This window comes from Tachysurus fulvidraco, chromosome 1 (genome assembly GCF_022655615.1).
Source record: "Tachysurus fulvidraco isolate hzauxx_2018 chromosome 1, HZAU_PFXX_2.0, whole genome shotgun sequence".
NCBI lineage: Eukaryota > Metazoa > Chordata > Actinopteri > Siluriformes > Bagridae > Tachysurus > Tachysurus fulvidraco.
Genome location: NC_062518.1, coordinates 33,552,839 through 33,574,078, shown reverse-complemented (window position 1 = coordinate 33,574,078; position 21,240 = coordinate 33,552,839).

Sequence of the window (21,240 nt, the reverse complement as noted above, 5' to 3'; positions counted from 1 at the left end):
GAAACTTTTCTTCTGGTTACATGCAAATGGCAAACATATTTCAGTTCAGGAACCTGTAGATGTTAAAACTATATACGGATATAATGTTCCACAAATCAAACTATCTAACTATCTACAGCAGTAGTTCTTAGCCTTTGTGTGAGTCTGACCCACCTAAAGAACAGTGTTTTGTAAGCCCCTCTAAATGGATAAATGTTAATTTAACTTAAAACAACTGCAATGTTTTGGATTACTCAATCAATGTGATGGTTGGGTTTAGATAGATGATGTGAGTCAGTCCAGTCGTGTCTGAGTGGGACTAAGGAAGAGATCATTGCTAAATCATAAGTCTAGCTCCATATTTATACTTGTTCTTCACATGAAATTGCTCCATGTCTAATCAACAGTCAAGCAATAATGACAATGAACTACAAACTGTTAAGGGTGATTTCTTCCTTAATCAGCAGTTAATTAATTATATCATGACACCATTTGCAGTGCCGTTAAGCAAGAATTTTATACAATTATTATAAAATATATACATATTTTATACATATATAAAAGTATTTTGTTTTTTGTTTTTTCTTTTGTTTTTTGTTTTTTTTTTGAGACCCCTGCTATCACTTTGCAATCCCCAAGTTAAGACCTGCTGATCTATCATATGAACAGAAAAAATGAAAAGAGAGATAACCAGCTAACTGTGACAGTATGACTCATTTTCCTAGCAGAGAATCTTTTATATGAATAATCACAGGGCATTATTGATTGCAGCTTAGTTGTCCCAAAGCACCTATTTGTGGGAGACGTGACAGCATGGCAGCTAAAGGCTGCAATTCAGTAGCTAAATGTCCTCTATAGAAAAAATACAATATTTTACCTGTTCCGTATAAGATTAAAGGAGAAATCTGCAATCTAAACATTTTTCAGTAAACACTATAGATTTGGTTCTATATGCTACATCTTATGACAAATTCCCCATAGGTTCCTCACATCAGTGGCTATGTTTACACAACTATGGCTATGTTTGAACTGTTTCTGTTCACCCTGCTCGATGCACTTTGTTCAAACTCTTTATTTACAGCTCATGGACATTAAATGTAAGTTGAACTAAAGCAGCATTTAGTTAATATAACATGAGAAGTATACATTCTGTCAGAACGATAGCTCAGCATGGTTGCTGAGTGTTTAATCTTTCTCTTGACTTAGTTGATCTTAATCTTAGTCTTGTTGATGATAATTTCGGTATACACACACTCCAAATGTCCTTACTGAACAGTTAGCATGAAGAAATGCTGAGTATTTAATATTTTCCATTATTTTTTCATAAATTCAGCATCTTTATGAACAGATATCAAGTTATGGTCCAAATGCTTACAGATATTTATCTGGTGCTTATGTCACAACTCATTAAACTCCTTTAAGTATTTAAACATTGTTTAAAATGTATAAAGTATTTGTCAGTTTGTTATGATGTAAGTTTGCTCTTATATTAGCAAACTATTAGGTAACTTTATAAAATCATACATACCCAGGAATAACAACACAAAATGGCAAATCTATTTGAAATTATGATCGCTTATTATGAGCATAAAAATATTTTGGCCAGCAGCTTGCAAGATGCTAACAGTGTACTTATTAGTTATGCTAGCCATTGAGCTTTGAAGCAAAATCTGAATACTATTCATTGGATGATTGCCAGAGAAGTCTGATTTTTCCCTGCAGTATTTGCATTTTCCCCATCCTCGTGAATTGTATTGAATAATAATAATAACTTCAATATGTTTCAAGTATTCTGCACACTAGCAGAAAAATTATGCCTATTGTGCCTAGCAATTTACTCACACACTCCCCATTCCTGACAGAATCAAAGCAACATAAATTGTATTTCATTAACTTGCAATTAAGGGAGACTTTGAAATCCTGCTCTCATCTTATCAGCGCCTCAGCTAAAAGAAAACCAATCATTTTGTTCTCCACCAAAATGACCCTGCTCCCTTCTTTTCTTTTTTGAATAACAAGTAAAAAGGCCCTTCCATTGCTTTCCCTCCAGTTATCAATAACATTGCAAGCATACTTGGTCAAAAGCCAATTAAGCTTGAGTCAACAATTCTGCCCCCTTCTTATATTTTAAGTCTAAAATGGAAGCATTAGCATTTTAGCTGCTGGATATAAGAAAGGCATGATTTAATTTCTTGGTTTAATAAAGACTATTTCATACACACAACCCTTTTAAGAAGAAGTGTGTATCAAGAGGAATTTGGTTTTAGGGGTTTATAGGATGAGTCTGGGGAGAGAAATGTACAGAAATCACACTGATATGGAGCTTCTCGACTCTCAGATCACACTCAGAGGATGATTTGCTATCAGTCTAATCTGTGGAGTAGAGCAGAAAGGTTGAACTGATACTAGGTGGGAGTGTATATATAATGCTCTTTCACAGTGGTTTCATACTACTGCTGTTCAGTGCTTTTTCCAAGCTGGGGATCATCCCTCATCCTCCACTACACTGGATTGTATTACATGACACTTTGTTTCTTGCTGATCGAAAGCACCAGGAGGACCATTTGTGTAGGCCAGGTGACACTTCTCTTGAGTCGACTGCGTCAGTGAGACAATGAACACTTAATCAAAATTGCAGGGTTTCTTACAAGACAGCCTACATTCAAGAATCTCCTAGAGGAATATAGACACTCTTGATGTGCTGTTAGTATTTGCCAAAACATGCAAATCACAACTTGAAAACCAGATGAAAAAAATGAATCGGGTCATTCATTGCAGAATCAATATGTAAGTTGCAATTCAGGTTTAATATCATATCTTATACAGGATCTTATACAGGCTATATGTACTGTAGGTCTAATATAATAAAATAGTGTGTTTCTAAAACACAAGCTATGTGATGTCTGAAATATAGATTATATACCTTTAAAGTCAGTTACGCAGTCAACTCCTACAATTATTCCTATCTTTGCTTAATTCACAGCTGTATGTCAGCTACATTCGTTTGCAACATTTCTCTGAAACTCATTCTCATGTGAGTAAAATTAGCATTTTAGAGACTATACTTAATTAGGTCTCTCACATCGACTGCAACCTTCTTATTTACCTTCCCATTCATCATGGCAACCAAATGATTCGTAAGAACGGTGGTTAATCAACAAGTGTCATTTCTGTGCAAATTAGCCTTTAACAGTTTGTCTGAGATTTTCTAAAATACCTCTTAAAGAAAAAGCTGTAGTCTGGTGGGACAAATTGGTAATCAAGTTCATATAAGGGCTAGAAATAATACATATGAATAATAAATAATAAAGAGATAAATAATAATACATAATAAATAATAAACAATGACATAATATAACCATGTGAAATCATATAGTAATGGTGTAATCAAATTAATATGACATCAAAATTAGTAAAATACACTGGCCAAGAGCTGAAATAAAGGAAGTCACGATTAATAGTTCATGTGACCTGCACAATACCTACTAATCCCCCAAAGCATGGGGAGAACATGTGAACACCCACACACACACACACACACACACACACACACACACACACACACACACACACACACACACACACACACACACACACACACACACACACAGACTGGAAGCATGATTAGAACCCCCAAGCCCAGAGGTGCAAGGGCAAACATGCAAAACACTAAGGCACCATGCCCATGTCAAATATAACATGGCATCATAATTTAGCTCTGTTCTAAACAGATTTATTCTCCCTATGAAATAGAATGTGATACTGTGATGCTCTCTAATAGAAGCAATGGTTTTATTACTGCCATCAATGTCCACAACACTTTAAGTCGATATAGTAATGTTTGTTACAATCCTGCACATTTAATTTCAGCTCTGCTTTGAAAACTTTGCAAGCATCTATCAAATCTGGTTTGACATTTAAAAAATTCACACTTTGTACAATGAAGTTGTAGTAGGTATAAAAATATATTTCTAATATAGTTCGAATTCATGTTTCTAATAATTATAATGATCTGTTACAGATACTTGGCATAACATATTTACACACTGTAAATGTGGAAAGCAGAGAAATGAAGGGTTACCACTTATTATGATTTTTTTTTTGTAATGATTTTGAATGAAATCCAAACAGCATGATGACTCATCTGGGATTCACCTTTGCTTATTCCAAGTAGTAAGAATTTCCCATGAGTTTGGCAAGGTTTCAGAAAGAAAGCCATGATCAATGCTTAATACACATAAAAGTACGTTCACATTTCTCACAAAAAAAGGAATTTCCCAGTTGAACATGCTGCAGCTGCTCTTTTGTAAAACACAGGTCAGGTTTAATTTTATGAAATATGACCCATTCCAGAGATAAAATGGATAGATTCAGTGCACCTGTAGAGAAAGAAAACTATTTTTCATCATTTCTTCTTAAAAAAAGGGTAAGCAACTATAAGTAAAGCAAAACTTAATCAACTGTGTTGAGTAACAAAGATGGTGCCAAGTATGGCCACCCCTGTAATACTATTATTATTATTATTATTATTATTATTATTATTATTATTATTATTATTATTATTATTATTATTATTATTATTATAAAAGTTGCAAACAGTATCCAGACTTGATGTAATACACATTCACAGATGCACTACTGAACTGATCATGAACTGTGGTGTGAGCCAAATTTTCTGAAGAACTTTGGAAGAGTAGCAAAATCTTTTCTCTCCTGTGTTGCCAAACATGTCAGTTCTCAAAGGTCTAACTGGATTTGTAAGGGTTTTTGTTTGAAGCCTTCAAGAGCTTTTTAGAAGAGACTTCCTTTGCTTTCTTTACTTTCTTTTGCCATTCCAACATCACCTTTACTGCTCCCAAGCCAGTAAAAGTACTTGAACTGACATCTGCAATCCTGACTTGCAGAACCTTTGACGATCTGTGGTAAACCACTCCAGAAGCTGATATTTGTCAGCAAACATGTTTGGTTCTTTTATACTGAGGTTCTATTTTCTGAGGTCAGTGCTTTTTCTTTATTGCTACAGTAAATAAATTTGGGAAGATACCCTGGATAAAAATGACTGGAACCATTGACTGCAAACTTTTGGTTCACCTTTTTCTGACACTGAATTGCTGAGATTTGTCTTTAGACTGCCACCATTGCTAGCATCTCCAACCTCTAACCATGAAGCTCCAAACCCGCAACAATGGTTAAGTGAGCACCAGGTTGTCTATTCAGTGTCCCATCCAGCCCTGAAGATCACCAGAGGCTTCTGCAGATGTCATTTGCTCAGAAGCAGGGACTATACATGTCAGAGTACTGTAGTGAATGACGTGACATACAGCTAAGTACGGTGACCCATACTCAGAATTCGTTCTCTGCATTTGACCCATCCAAAGTGCAAACACACAGCAGTGTACACACACACCGTGAACACACACCCGGAGCAGTGGGCAGCCATTTATGCTGCGGTGCCCGGGGAGCATTTGGGGGGTTTGATGCCTTGCTCAAGGGCACCTCAGTCCGTGAGGTCAGTGTTGGTCTTTGCCACTGAGAAATGTTGTCTGATAACGTTTTTTGCAGCATTTTCACAGGCTTGTAGCAATACTAGATGCCTTTCTCTAGTTATTGCAAGGCCGTGGGCACCGGACTTACTCGAGCACTAACCCAAGCATTCTATGGTAAAAAAAATGTGTGTGTGTGTGTGTGTGTATATATATATATATATATATATATATATATATATATATATATATATATATATATATATATATATATGTATATAAAACAATCAAATGATTCCAAAATGATAATAGTAACAAATAGTAAACAAAACAGTAAAAGCTTACAGCCATCTTCCTTAATCAGGTGGAAAGGCAACTATTAACCTGCCATCAGACACCTTATTAATACTTTTTGTCATTTATTAGTCAAGATAGCATTTTACTCTTTAAGAAATGCAAAGCATTTTACTCTTTAAGAAATTATCATTTCCGATTGGTGCAGAGAAGATTGGTGGGATTCTGCTTTCTTTTTTCGAGAAGCCGTTGAAAGAAGTCCTGAATTAGAGACAGTTAAACTGCAAAAAGTTTAAACTGTAAGTTTAAAGCAAGTTGAATTAGCATGCTTCAACAAGATTGGTAAACAGGTAGAGCTGCTTAATTATGAATCATGTATTAAAAAGAAAAACAATGATTTAAATGAGCACATGTGTATGAAAGATTAATGAAGATTAATGAAAGATTTCTGGTAAAATATTAGAATATTTAGAATATTAGAATATTTACTGAACAGAGCCTTCAGTTATTATTATTATTGTTGTTGTTGTTGTTGTTGTTGTTGTTGTTGTTGTTGATATTGTTATTGTTATTATTATTCATTGTTTTTAATGTGTTGTATAAGGGCATTTTTGTACAAGTTATTTTTGTTGTTGAGATTGAATTATTATTCATTAAGAGAATTTTAAAATCATAAAAAAAATTGTAAAAAGTTAGTCACAATATTTAAAATAATAACATTACAGGTAACTTCACTTTCCTTGGACACTGTGCTGGTTGGTGCACCAGAACTTGACATCATATTTGTTGCAACACTCAAACATATAAACATTTAAAACACTAACATACACTGCAAATACTCAGGACTGACCATTCACGTTATAGTTAAATTGAAAATGTTTGATTATTCACTTTTCCCCACTTTTGGCTTTAAACATAATTTATAGTAGAAGCAAAACCTGTGACTCCAGAAGCTCATTTTGTTCAATTCCCTGTTTTTAACTTTATAAAACTAGACATGGTACCTGTGACTCACTCCCTCTTCACTCTCTTTAACATATAGTCTACATTACCATGTTACAGCTTTTTTTAAATATGCCTATTTTTTGGTAAGACATTGCAGTAGGCACTGAAACATATAATTAATAAGAATATTTGGAACATATGTGATTTTTTTATTTATTATTTAAAATGATTTCTTCATAACTTTAACCCTTTTGGCTGATATCAAGGAAATTCGTTACATGCATGTCACTGCAGTCACATTTCAGCCTCATGCGAAATTCATAGGAATTCTTACAAGCATAAGCAGCAAGTTTGAAAAGCTATAACCGCTAAGACAAACTTGCAACCAAATCTTTTACTAAAGTGAACCTAATCAATTTTTTTCTTAAAGGATCCAACCAAAAAGAGTTTTTTTACTGAATGTAATCGGAAAGAAACCCAAGACTGTATTTCACTTACAGTTGTTCCTGAAATATTTGTTCCATTCTGACATTTCTATTAGAAAATTTCTTAACATTTCTGAACCATGTGACTTATAAAGAATGAAAATAACACTTGTTATAACCTACATTTCTATCAAAAAAGTCTGACATGGAAAAAAGGAGAGGGATACGGCAGATGATGTAGAGTTACTGTAGCAAGAGAGAGAATAAAGTCAGGAAAGATAAGGAGAGTTCAATTAGAAAGACAACAATGACAGATGGAGAAATAATGAAAGATGCAGGTAGCAAAAAGGGCTATGAGAGAATATGGAAGGAAGGAGAGAGGAGAATGTTCAAGAAAAAAGTGGAGAAAAGAGAAATGATATGAAACTAGTACTGTAATTGCAGATTCTAAAGAAATCTTCTGGAATTCTTCTGGAAACCTATCAATTCTTACTAATAATCTTGTGACCTTTTTTTTTCACCTTGACGACATCACCGAGTGACCATCGTCCAGTTTTCTTATCCGAGTTCAGCTTAGTTCCCAAACATCTTATCAGCATATTTGCTGTGCCACCCAGAAAATGACTGACAGATTCCCACACGAGAAATGACATTTAAAATAGGTGCAGAGAAAAAGAGGAAAAAAGGTCTACACTTATGAGTGCAGCTGTGTGCGAGTGTCACATTCCTCACCCAGAGTGAACGAAGCACTTAACTCTATGCTGTCATGATTCCTCCAATTACTGCTGCCAGCCGATGGGAGGTGGCCCACCCCTGGATGTACAAGTCAGAATACAGAGTCTCCACAACATCAATTATTTAGGCAACTTTTGAGATTGTGCACCTCCGTTTTGTCCCGTTAGAATTAAAAAAGCTAAAGGTTCTCGTGCAGAGGAGTCTGCTGTAACTTAGAATGTCATCTTTGTGGGTGCATGTGTCATTTTGCAACATATGATGTGAAAACATAGAGACTATTTTAGATGTGAATATTTTGCACAGGGTCCTGGAGAGGACTTAAAGTTGGTAGTGCATTTGGAAAGAGCAGGAGAGGTGAAAGATCCACTCTTTTCACGCTTGAGAGGGAGGGAGTAGGAAAATGATGTTAAGATTCTTCAGAAAAACACTTGCACTGTCAGGGTAAAAAGAGAAGAAACTCTACTCAGATGTGCTCCTCATAAATTATAAGTGCATGATCAGAGAGAGCAGATTAATGGAAACAGAAGGAGAGAGATGGAGAGAAAGAAAGATGAGGCATCAGTCCCCTTTAGAGTTAGTACTTAAAAAGGCTACATCATGTAGAAGCAAAGAGATTTACAGTTAAATAAAAGTACACAGATAAAATGACAGCCATTAAGTCATCAATCGTTCCTCCCTTCTTCTTTTTTTACATGGTTAGGAAATTCAAAGCAGAATGTGCATGACAAAGACCACATCACATAACACATTACACTATTTTATACAATAATAATAATAATAATAATAATAATAATAATAATAATAATAATAATAATAATAATAATAATATTTTAAACATACATATCTACCTACATACATACATACATATACACATGATGCACTAAGTGGTCTGAGGCCCATAGCAGCTGCCAGAGGATGTCAAAGCAGAGACGTATCAGGGAAAGTGTGTGCTTTCATTGGATAAAAGAGTCATGCTGACCATTCCAAGTTGAAATCCTTAGCCGAGATAGAAAATGAAAAAGCAAAAAAGAACATAATTCTTAAAGCAGGAGAAAAATCCATCGATTTAAAAATTCTAAAGTCGCGCTCAATGGAAGCCACAGCAGACAATGGATTTTAATAATAAGATTTCTTCAAAGGTGCTGTGCAAATCTGGACACTTTTACATTTCAAAGGGATAAAGACCACTTTCATTTTTCTAAAATGTTTTCTGTAGAGATGTTGTTTTTTAAAAAAAAAATGTTTTTCTCTTTAGTTTATTTTACAATAAACTGGCAACCGTGTCCTCTTTTAAGCACTGGCCTTTTTTCTCCTTCTTACTTTTGCAGCCCTCCATTAGTTTAAGACATTGAAGTAAATTCTAATAATTTTTCCCTTTCCTCAGATGTTGGAATATTTCGTATGGTGCATAATTCCACATGCTATTATTTTATAGTGTTAGAAGAAAAAGAAGAACCTTTTATTACATTTATTATATCCCAACTTCAGCAGAGGGAGCCATGATGCAGTGCCCCTGGAGCAGAGAGGGATTAGGGCCTTACTCAACTCCCCAATATTGGCGGTTTGGCAATGAACAACCATCCTTCTGATCAGTAACCTAGAGCTCTAAGCATTGAGCTACCATTTCCCCTACATCAACTACATGATTGTAAATTATTAGCATACTGTATATCTTATGTTGGACTATTTATTTATTTCTTTTGTTTTCCCACAAATACTGACTAATGAAGATGTAATGTTTTAAATGAAAAACCACAAACAGACAAATACTTATATTATTGACCTTAGACAGTATCAGTATGATTTTCTAGTCCATTATAAACTTTGGCCATGCAAGCAGTATTTTAACCTGCTCATGAGTTTGTTTGTAAAGATGGATGTGCTACAACTTAATGCTGAGCCATAGATGCGATAAAAACTTACAGTAAGAGAGTAAATAGCAAGATAACCGGAGCACGTAGCGGTCAGCTGAGTAATATTAAGTTCCTGGTGGATTTCATTTGCATAGGTTAATTTTCAGCAACGCTGCAAATTAGACTTGAAAGGATAATTACTTAATTTCCCTTGTCCATGCCTCCCCCATCTTTTTTTTCTCTCAGCATAGGTTATGTAAATTTCACCGTTCACCATTGCTGCTGTGCTTTAGACAGTGTTACATCGGCCAGACTTAACTCTGTTCCTGTCACCTCGTTTGGCTTTGCCCAGCCTTATTGATTTAGATGTTCTTTATTTCACCTTTATAACTAAAATGATGGAAAGGAAATTGTTTCCTGACACCAGCTAATTTCTCCAATAGCAAAGACCTTTACATATTACCTGTGTGAATAGCTAGTTTCTTTGTTGTAGTTTTTTTTGTCTTCTAATATAAAAATGACCTCTGTTCTATACAAATCAAAATAGCTTAAAAAACAATAGAAAGCTATAACTAGGAACCCCACTTCAAGCCAGATACTAACTACTTTAGATATTAATTATAAAACAGCATATAGAATTGTATAACTGCATATTATTAGAAAATTACAGTCCTTTCCACACACTCCTACTCAGTAACATCACTGTGTTGTGCACATGTTGTAATCAATTGCCCCAGAGACATTGTTGAGCACAAAGGGAAAGCAAATATGGCTCATTTGCTAAGTTTGTCCGCTTTGTTTCATTTATTAGGTTACGGACCTCTAGAAGGAACAGAAAACACAGTACTAATAAGTAGTGGGTGTTGCGCCTCAAGTTACGTGATAATGAATTTCCCAGGCTCATGACTCACTTTGAGTCCTATGTATCAGCTATAATAAGTTAATAATTTTTTTAGATAAGATTTGATAATCCGAGTAAGAAAATTGCAGTTAAAACTTGTGCACATTTTAAAGGAAATACAATAAATATAATCAAGAACATCTTTTAATGAAAAGCTATCACTGCTATCCACAAATCTAAAATGCTAGTGGCAGTATGTATCAAGCCACCTCTGAAAATCACTCTTGCAATTATTATTAGCAGAGGTTGAAGGGTGAAAATGGGTCAGCGTACAGTCCATCGTATTTATTATAAGATGCCAGAAAGGTACCATGATTATAGGATTTCACTATATAATTGGCTAAAAATTGTTATATTCCTTAACTTTTGACTATAAATGGCAAATTTCCAATATTCCAATTTGGCATGAATGACTGAAGTATAAAACTGTTAATAATAATCATAATCACTATTAATAAATCATTTCTCACATAGATTCAGTTGTTTGGGCTATGAATTTGATTACACGATTCAGTTATTCTACCTATTTTTTAACATGCTTATGTTTTCTACATTTTAATGTCTTTATGCTGTTAAACTGACCATTTTAGTTGCGGCCTGCAGCAGCAGTACGTTCCAGTTCGGACACATTTGGCTTGAGCTACATGCCAGAATACGGGAGTGGCAGCTCACCAATGTGGCTCAATGGAACAGAGAAACGAATGACTGATTTATATGGCGTGTGGTTTTAGCATAGCATTTCATGCTGCATGGATGGCACCATAACAAGAACCAGAAATGCTGATATGTAGTCAAATAAGAAAGCAAGGGAGGTATGGAGAAGTTGCTCCTCTCAACTCTTCATCCTGTTGTTTTAATATCACTGAGTAATGGGTCAAATAAAAACCTCTGTGTTCCCTCTATAGATTAAATTATTGTCACACATTGCTGTTTGTGAACGTTTGCTCCTCTTTCTCACTTTGTGTTTGAGGGAGAAAGTAAGGTTTAAACATTAAATGAGATGTTTTAAATACAAAATCGGTCATTTCAATTGCAGTATTTTATTGTTTTTGTTTTTTTTTATTACTATAGCTTACAAACAGCATCAGAAAACCTTTTCTTAGAAACTTCCTTTTCTTTTTGTTGCTACTGGCTAGTAGAAAATACCTGGACTATTCTCGGATTCTGCTTCCTGAGAAAGTAATGAAAATGAATGTGTACATCCTTCTGATCATAATAGTAAACAAAGAGTTACAGAGAGTTGTTATGTATGCTTGGTGTTAGCCAGTTTAATGAAGTTAGAATGTCTTGTCTCGGAGTGTCTTCTCTTTTAGGGTTTATTTTAAATCAACTGGTGAATTTAATGTGTTTACATGGCATGTTTTATTTCACAGTGACACATTAAATAGAGCTTACATTTCATTTCATGTGTAGTCTGGCTTGTTTATAACTCTGGATTTAAGACTGTATGTGACTTAGAACTTGGGGATTGTTATTTGAAACAATTACTCGTTCCCGTCTCTGCTGGCTGCAATGATTCCCAAAAATATTTTTTATCATCACCCTACTGTGTGAATTTTAGATTTGTTAAAACACAACTTGTATTTACTTTGTCAAATGTGGGAAAATTTTAACTGCACATCGCACTCACACCTGCAGTTGTGAACTCGGTGTCATGAATTGAAGTGCTGAATTACTCAGGGGTTGAGCTGAAGGCAGAGTTTGGTATATTTTTGGACATAACTAGATGCGAGTTATTCACTCAGAGAACTATGGTGTCAAGTGTTGAATTGATATTGTCATACATTTAATCTGCTGTGCTCTATGTGCATCATAAATTTTATTCATTGGTTTCAAACCCATGTGAGGCTGTCTGGCCCGGAAACTTTCCCACCGCCATCTTCTGAAGAAAATAAAATACAAATGGTGCCGCAGCTACAAACTTCTTTTTTGGCAATCTGCTAAGGAAGGCTTCTGAGGAGAGCAGGCATGTCATGGTTCATGTTTCTCTTCATGGAACACTGCAAAGTCAACCTATTGGATTACAAAACTGGGTAATACTGCCTTGTCTATACTGTAAACCCTAGGCTTAACCACATGGTCACCTCATAGTCACCTGGCCACTAACACATGCAGAGTGAGTTTATTGACAGATGATACTGTTCTTTTACTCTTTTTTTTTCAAGTGATTGCTAGTAAAAAGGCATTTTTAGAGACACTTAATACTGCTCTGCAACTTAGGATTGTATTGGATTGTAAAGATGATTCTTAAGGGACTTCATGGCAGTTGAGGGCACTACGCCCCTTTCAGAAATGTTGTAATAGGTTAAGAGCCACTAGAGAGATGCTATCAATTGTGCTATGACAGAGTTCACCCCATACACATAAATGGTGATTTGCCACTGACCAGCAGTCCCTGAACATAGATGATTTTTGGAGGGGGGTTTGGGCAGTGCACCTGATCCAGATGATAATTTATAATAATACCTCCCACATAAGCACGTATAAGCCCCGAATACTAAACCCCGGGTCTCTTGTGTTCAGGACTGTTCCCCGGTTGCAATTCTCAGTTCCTGTGTATCCTGAGGGGCCAAGTTCAAGGTACAGGTAACGTAGTGGGGGAGCCAAATCTTTCTGTTCATTTTTCATTAACAGGAAACCAAAGGCTTGCAGGTCTTCTTGCAGGTTGTCTGTAGTTCGCATCACCACCTGGCTTTCAGATGTTGTGTAAAAGAAACAAATATTTATTATTTTCTCAAAGTTTGTAACATTAATAAGGTCTCCTAAAAGATGAACTTAAGCCAAGCCAAATGAATAGATGAATGATATTTTTGTGCACATTTTAGCCCTGGATATCCAATCTCAATTGAATATTTCACATTTGTGTTTCTGACCATTTTTCTTTAGTTTAATTGAGGCCAGTTATGCCTTTTTATTACTCTGTGTCAAGGATGCATTTGATGGTAGAAGCTTTTAAGCCATTTGAATAATGTTCAACTGATATTTGAACATTATTCAATCCTAATGTTCAACTTCACATCCTGGTTGATTATATTGTGCTATCGGTTGGGTTTTTGTTCACATTGCTAACATTTTAAACTCAGTCTTCAAGCTATGAGTGGATGAAAGGGAACTGACACCATCCCGGCCACATTACACATTACTAGGCATGTTTGATAAAACCAGGCTTGTTTTGGATAAATATTTAGCACAGCGCGTGTAGCTCTGGACACCTCACTATGTCATTAAAAGGGCAAAGCTTCACTAACACTCTCCATGTGTTCTAAAAACTGGGGATCAAAATAACGGCTTAATTTCTGTTGTAAAATACACTGAGAATCAAGATGAGCACATTTTCCTGCCATATCGATACAGTAAAGACACAAACTTTTAGTTTGCAGGTGTTTGTCTCCACCAGTTTAGCACAGTACATTGTTTTCAAGATGGCTGCATTCTTTGAAACTCAAGGACCCCAGGGCGAGCTGGGTGGATTCGTGTATTTAGCTCAGTGGGGAGGCAGACGACATGCAGATGCACTTAATTCACAGTAATTAGTGTGCAGGCGAGAAATGGAAAGCTGGGAGCAGGTGGCAGCAGCCTAAGTGCTCAAGTGCTTATAAAACTAGCCAAGCTAGACAGTAGCATGACAAAGAGTTGGAATTATTGAGAGTTCATTTTAATATATGTAAGAGGACAAGGTCATCTTCTCTGTCAGTCATCAAAAAGAAATAATCATAATTGAGACCTTTTCAGCACACTATTACAAAGAAATCAAAAATAATGCAATGCCATAGATATAAAATGTATTGGTTATTATATACATACACACCCGAATAAAAATTTGGATGGACCATATTTCTTTGTTTTTAGTCAGGCCATTTACAGCCTTTTATACTTTCAGTGTTGTTTCAAAAATTGGATGAAAGGTCTTGCTACCATTCGGATAAATTAAAAATACATCGAACAGCTGAAAATTCATTAAACAAATGGTGTTTGCAGAAAATCAAAATTAAACAGCCACTAAAACGCTCTATTTGAATGTTCTAAAGATAAAGCATTGTGACAAATTATTTATTGATTTATTCTGTCATTAATAATATTCAGTGTGTTTCAGTGGTGAATGCACTCCCTTTACACAAGGCTCCATTGCTTAGAGAATGTGACTTTTCCTTGAGCAATTTTGTGTAATTATAAATATATGTTCTCTGTCTGTTTATATTTCTTTTATCCTTCACATTCAGGCAAATCTGATATTACAAACATTATGTTAACACTTAAGTTACTTGAAGAGTGTTCTAATAATCTGAACATAATTGCAAATGATCTAAATTTGCAATTTAGCCTTATGCTATCTTCAGGGTAATGCTATCTTGAGTGATCTTTAGTTAGTTTTTTTAAAGCCATTAATATTTTTACATTTTTAATGGCCACTGTTTAGTATTCAAACATGTCACAAGATTAAAATGATCCACTATTTGCAACACAGATATCAAATAGACCAGTGAGCATTTCTCTTTTCCATTTCCTGTGCTAGGTTTTGGAGATGTTAGTTTGTAGAAGAGTATAGGTGTCACGAAGTGACACGGTGAAACAAAAGCGGGTGAGGATCCAAACGCAGTTTACGGGTTTTAATAAACAAAACACAAACAAACAGGCAGGCAACGCGGAACAAACAGGAAACGGGAACATGGACATACACACACCAACACCAAAAACGACCAACAACATTGAAGTGAACAGACAGAGTATATATGGAGAACGAGAACCAATCACAAAACAGAGACAGACAAGGACTAAGACAAAACACCTGGGGAAGAGAATGAATGTAATTAGTGTCCATGGTAACAGATAGGTGGGCGGGGTCAACAATTAACATCAGGGAGAGACGGCAGACAGAAACAAGGGGAAAACACAGACAGACACATTACAGAGCCCCCCCCCTACGAGCGGCTTCCAGACGCTCCCAAGTCCACAAAACCCAGTTCAGGCGGGTGGAGCGAAGGCGCAACCAGGGTGGGAGGGCGGTTCGGGTTCGTGTAGTGGTGGCGCCCGCCGAGCCGGAGGCCGGGGCGGCGCCGGCAGAGCCGGAGGCCGGGGCGGCGCCGGCAGAGCCGGAGGCCGGGGCGGCGCCGGCAGAGCCGGAGGCCGGGGCGGCGCCGGCAGAGCCGGAGGCCGGGGCGGCGCCGGCAGAGCAGGAGGCCGGGGCGGCGCCGGGAGAACAGGAGGCCAGGGTGGTGCCGGAGGCAGAGCCGGAGGCCAGAGCAGGACCAGAGACCAGGGTGGTGCTGGAGGCGGAGCCAGAGACCAGAGCAGGACCAGAGACCAGGGTGGTGCTGGAGGCGGAGCCAGAGACCAGAGCAGGACCGGAGACCAGGGTGGTGCTGGAGGCGGAGCCAGAGACCAGAGCAGGACTGGAGACCAGGGTGGTGCTGGAGGCGGAGCCAGAGACCGGAACGGAGTTGGCAGCCAGGGTGGTGCTTTGGGCCTATGAACAGGGACAGGAGGTAGAAGGGCTGGCAAGTCCAGCGAAGCAAAACACAGGAAAACAGAAACATGCATAGGTTCAGGCCAGGCAGAGAGTTCAGGTAGTTTGGGTGTCATGATGTCGACCGCGTCCTCTGACTCAGTCATTTCGGTCGACCCGGCCGATTCGGCTGGTTCCGTCAGCTCGGCCGGTTCCGTCGACCCGGTCGGTTCGGCAGGTTCCGTCGACCCGGTCGGTTCGGCAGGTTCCGTCGACCCTGCAGGTTCCGTCGACCCGGTCGGTTCGGCAGGTTCTGTCGACCCTGCAGGTTCCGTCGACCCGGTCGGTTCAGCAGGCTCCATCGACCCGGTCGGTTCCATCGACCCGGTCAGTTCGGCAGGTTCTGTCGACCCTGCAGGTTCCGTCGACCCGGTCGGTTCCATCGACCCGGTCGGTTCGGCAGGTTCTGTCGACCCTGCAGGTTCCGTCGACCCGGTCGGTTCGGCAGGTTCCTTCGACCCGGTCGGTTCGGCAGGTTCTGTCGACCCTGCAGGTTCCGTCGACCCGGCAGGTTCCGTCGACCCGGTCGGTTCAGCAGGTTCCGTCGACCCGGCAGGTTCCGTCGACCCGGCAGGTTCCGTCGACCCGGTCGGTTCGGCAGGTTCCGTCGACCCGGCAGGTTCCGTCGACCCGGTCGGTTCGGCAGGTTCCGTCGACCCGGCAGGTTCCGTCGACCCGGTCGGTTCCGTCGACCCGGTCGGTTCGGCAGGTTCCGTCGACCCGGTCGGTTCCGGCGACCCGGCTGGTTCCGGCAACCCGGCTGGTCCAGCTGGCGGCTTAGGGATGCCGGCCGCCCGAGCCGACCTCATCGGGGTATCCGCCAGTTTGGAGACCAGCCGGTTAGCACGGACCTCAGCCGAGCTCGCCGGAACGGTAGCCATGGGAACTGGCTCAATCACGGATGTGCACGGGACTGGTCTGGGCGGAGGCACTGTGGAGCATTCGGGCGTCCGTGGCTGATTCCACTCTGTGGCCCACGGATCCCGATGCTTGCTGCCCCCCCCCCAAAAAATACTTACGGCCGGCTTCCGTCTCTACAGTGCTCACGCTCAGCGTGGACCCGTCCAGGAGCAACGCCAAGTTGACGAACTCCGAGAATGTCTTTATTTCTCTGGTAGACGGCATCAAATACCGCAGGATCTCCCTTAGTCCGTGCTTAAAAATGTCTTTGAGCGCCTTCTCATCGAAGTTGACCTCGCTGCACAGGTCCAAGAATACCTCCGTGTACTCCTCAACTGGGGCGTCCTCCTGACGTAGGCAAAACAGGAGTTCTGCTGAATCCATTGGGGGTTGGTCGTTCTGTCACGAAGTGACACGGTGAAACAAAAGCGGGTGAGGATCCAAACGCAGTTTACGGGTTTTAATAAACAAAACACAAACAAACAGGCAGGCAACGCGGAACAAACAGGAAACGGAAACGGGAACATGGACATACACACACCAACACCAAAAACGACCAACAACATTGAAGTGAACAGACAGAGTATATATGGAGAACGAGAACCAATCACAAAACAGAGACAGACAAGGACTAAGACAAAACACCTGGGGAAGAGAATGAATGTAATTAGTGTCCATGGTAACAGATAGGTGGGCGGGGTCAACAATTAACATCAGGGAGAGACGGCAGACAGAAACAAGGGGAAAACACAGACAGACACATTACAATAGGTCTCTTTATATGTTTCACCAGCAAACAAATACAAATGAGTGGTTGGATGTGGTTCAGAGGAACATGTGCAGTACTGGAGTGAAAATTGTGAAAAGATTTCTTTGAACATCTCTTTATTATTTAAACTGTGATTAAAAGTATTTTATCGGTGGGAATGACTCATTACCACTTTATTCTTCATACCATCAATGTAGCTGCGTCAGAGGGCATTCTGATGGATACCTTAAGACACTGAATCAGTCAGTTCATCTCTGGAGATTTACATTTACATTAAATGATGTTCTGATGTAGCATTTTGATATTTCCTCAGACATCAAGCTAGCACTGAGGTGGTGTACAAAACGGCTTGATTTACAAAATAATTTTTTTTTCCTAATAGAAGAATGGACGAATACACAGCAAACAGTGAGAATATGTCATGTATAAGCAATTGATGCATGATTCAATTATAATATACATAATGGATTAATTCTAGTTATACAACCGTGTTATCTGGGCAGATCTTTTTGCTTTTAAATACTTGTCATTAAATGTTTAATCAATTTCTTATTTCATAATAGGAAATGTTTATTTTTTTTTTAATAAATCTTTATTCTCTATAAATTTTCATTTTTACATTTATATTTATGCTTTATAAGATATTTTGGCATGTTAAGATATTTTGTTATGTACATTTACAGTTTTTATAACAGCAAATAGAGCAAGGCTGCGCAAATAACAAGGCAAAAATGTTTTTCTTGCCCTGTTAAAATATGACCAAATTTTAAAGGGCAAATCGAAAAGTACTGCCTGAATATCTCATCAGCAAGTGAACTGTAAAGTCCCAGTACAACTTCATTCAAAACTCTCCACAGTTTCTCCACAGATCAAACTAAATTTCATCCAGCTGCCATCCATACTCTCAGCATTTCCTCTCTCCCACTCTCTCTCTTCCTGAAGCTCTGACAGCCCTGGAGCAAGTTTGCCTCAGCAGTGAGACAGTGCCTCACTGGAGAGCTCATGCCCACGGTCCTATCTACATAAATTACTTGGATGGCGGGGCACGTAAGCATGCTTGTTAAAATCGCAAATGAATGAAATGGCACTGGGAAGGAGGGAGGCTCAGTGAGGAAGAAAAAAAAAACAAGAGTAAAAGGAGAGTTGATGTATGTGTGAAAGAGAGGAAAGGCTTGGAGGGCGGATGCCATTACACCCACACGTGAATGTATTAACAAGGTGAATGAGATGCTTGATATAGAGGATGAGGAAGTTTCACTGAACATCAAAGTTATTCAAATGAAATGCTGTGAATTCCAAATGAAAGATTTGTGAGTTGGCTTAGGAGGAATGTTCTGGGTCTTCTAGAGGTTATGGTAAGTCTTTTCAACAGATCAAATCATTGTTGTTTCATGTCCTGTTGCTTCCATTTCATTTAGTAAACTTTGCATTGCCAAACTTCTTCTTCACTGTTATTCCTACAATAAATTCACAGCATGCATTGGAGTTATGTTAGAAGAATGTTGAAGGTAAGAATCTTTATAAGGGCTACATGACTGCATAACCCCTTTATAACAGAGAAATCGCCTTCACTTGAATCACTGAAAAATCTAAATAATCATTTATAGAGGTCTGTTCTGAAAAAAGTTGTAAATTTATATGAATTTTCTGAACGAATTCTTTAGATGTTATCCAGACTTGTGAACACAAACCTGTAGCTATTCTTTTTTTTTTCTTTATTAATGGCCTCAACTCAACTCAGAACTAACAATAGTTGGGTGCTATATTGGTATTTAATCATCAAGTCAGGTGAGTGAGAAATCTGAGAAGAATGGAGTGAAATGGAGAACAGGTGTAGGAATGAAAAGCAGGTGACGAAGAGCAACTACTGTAAATTTCGCACTTCCGTTGGAAAAGTTGTTGGTCACATGCATATGAATGATTTGGTTATTCTGAACATCACATAGTGAATCAAAGTTTGTGATCCCAAATATTCTACATCAGTCAGATTTACATAACCATGTGATTTTACTTAAAGGTTTTAAAATCCAGTATTGCTACCTTGAAGAATAAGCTCAGATCAGCATACACATAGAAATGTAATCCTTCTATATGTTATTACTAGATATGGTCAAAGCACCCCTTCCATATACTCCCTCAGTAGTTATATTTCCATACCGCACTTGAAAGACAAGGTGTGCAGGCTAAACTTACAGTAATATAATTCATTAATGAAATAATGTTTTAAACTGTTTCTGCTCTTGTACAATAAAATGATCTCCCAATGAGAAGTCCTGCTGTACTGCAATAAAAGCTATTGCCATAGGCTTGCTGAGCAGTTTGAGTTTTCTCTCTCCCTCTCTCAAAATCAATAGGCCTTTAATTGATTGAGAATGAGTCATCAGTGGTTTGCAGGGCAGGCACAACCACTGAGTCTTTAGACAACGCCTTCATAAAGTAGAGACCCACAGTGGGAAAGAAAGAACTTGCTGTGATTAAAGATTTAAGAGAGTTTTGAATCTCAGCTGCAAAGCTTCTAACTTTATTGGGAATCTACCAATTTAGTGTTGGAGAGCTTTATTTCCTTTGACATAGATAACTAGTTTAAATCAATAGTTTAGGATGCCTCAAATTATGTATTTGTTAAACGATTCTCAACTAGCACAAAACATGATTTGTGAGATGCATTATATGTGTCAATCTAGGCTTTTATATCTTTAACCATAACTGTATTTGAAATCAACAAATGAGAAAAAATGAATGAGATCAGAAATAAATTGACAATAGACCTTCAAAGCAATAATGCCTCTAATGTATAATCCATGACCAACTATACACCCTATTTTGGTATTCTTTTTTGTCAAAATACCATGTACTAGCTATTAGGACTAAAATCACACTGGATTTGCATTGCTACTGAAAAACAGAGAGAACCAAAAAGTACCATAAAAGTCTCATCTTGCGAACAAGACAATACATCTCTTTCTGTCTAAATGCTGAAATGCAGTCAGAGAACTAATCTTTGGGTAATTTGCAGAAAACCTTTTACTGGCATGTGTCTCATGGCCTGAATAGCAAAGGGATTTATTTTGTATTCACCACCACTGGAATTAATATCTGAGCCTGGCAGAACCAGTCATGTCACTTAGCCTTGATAAATGGGAGAATGTCTCTGTAAGATATTGCTCTCTCTCTCTTCCTCTCACTCTTTCTCACTCTAACCCTTGCTCTTTAAATGGCATTTTAAAAGTAATCTCACCCATTTGACAGTTTATGAGTTTGCATTGAAAGGTCATCAAAGGTTGTATTGATAAAGAGTCATCTTTAGGTGCTTAACTAATATAAGTTTTGCAGAAATCTAGCATGGTGTGAAATTTTACAAGGCATTGTTAATTTTTTTTTCATATATTTATCTATAATTTCCATCTATGCTAAGTCAAGGGCACCATTGCTGTGCTTAAATGTTATTAGGAC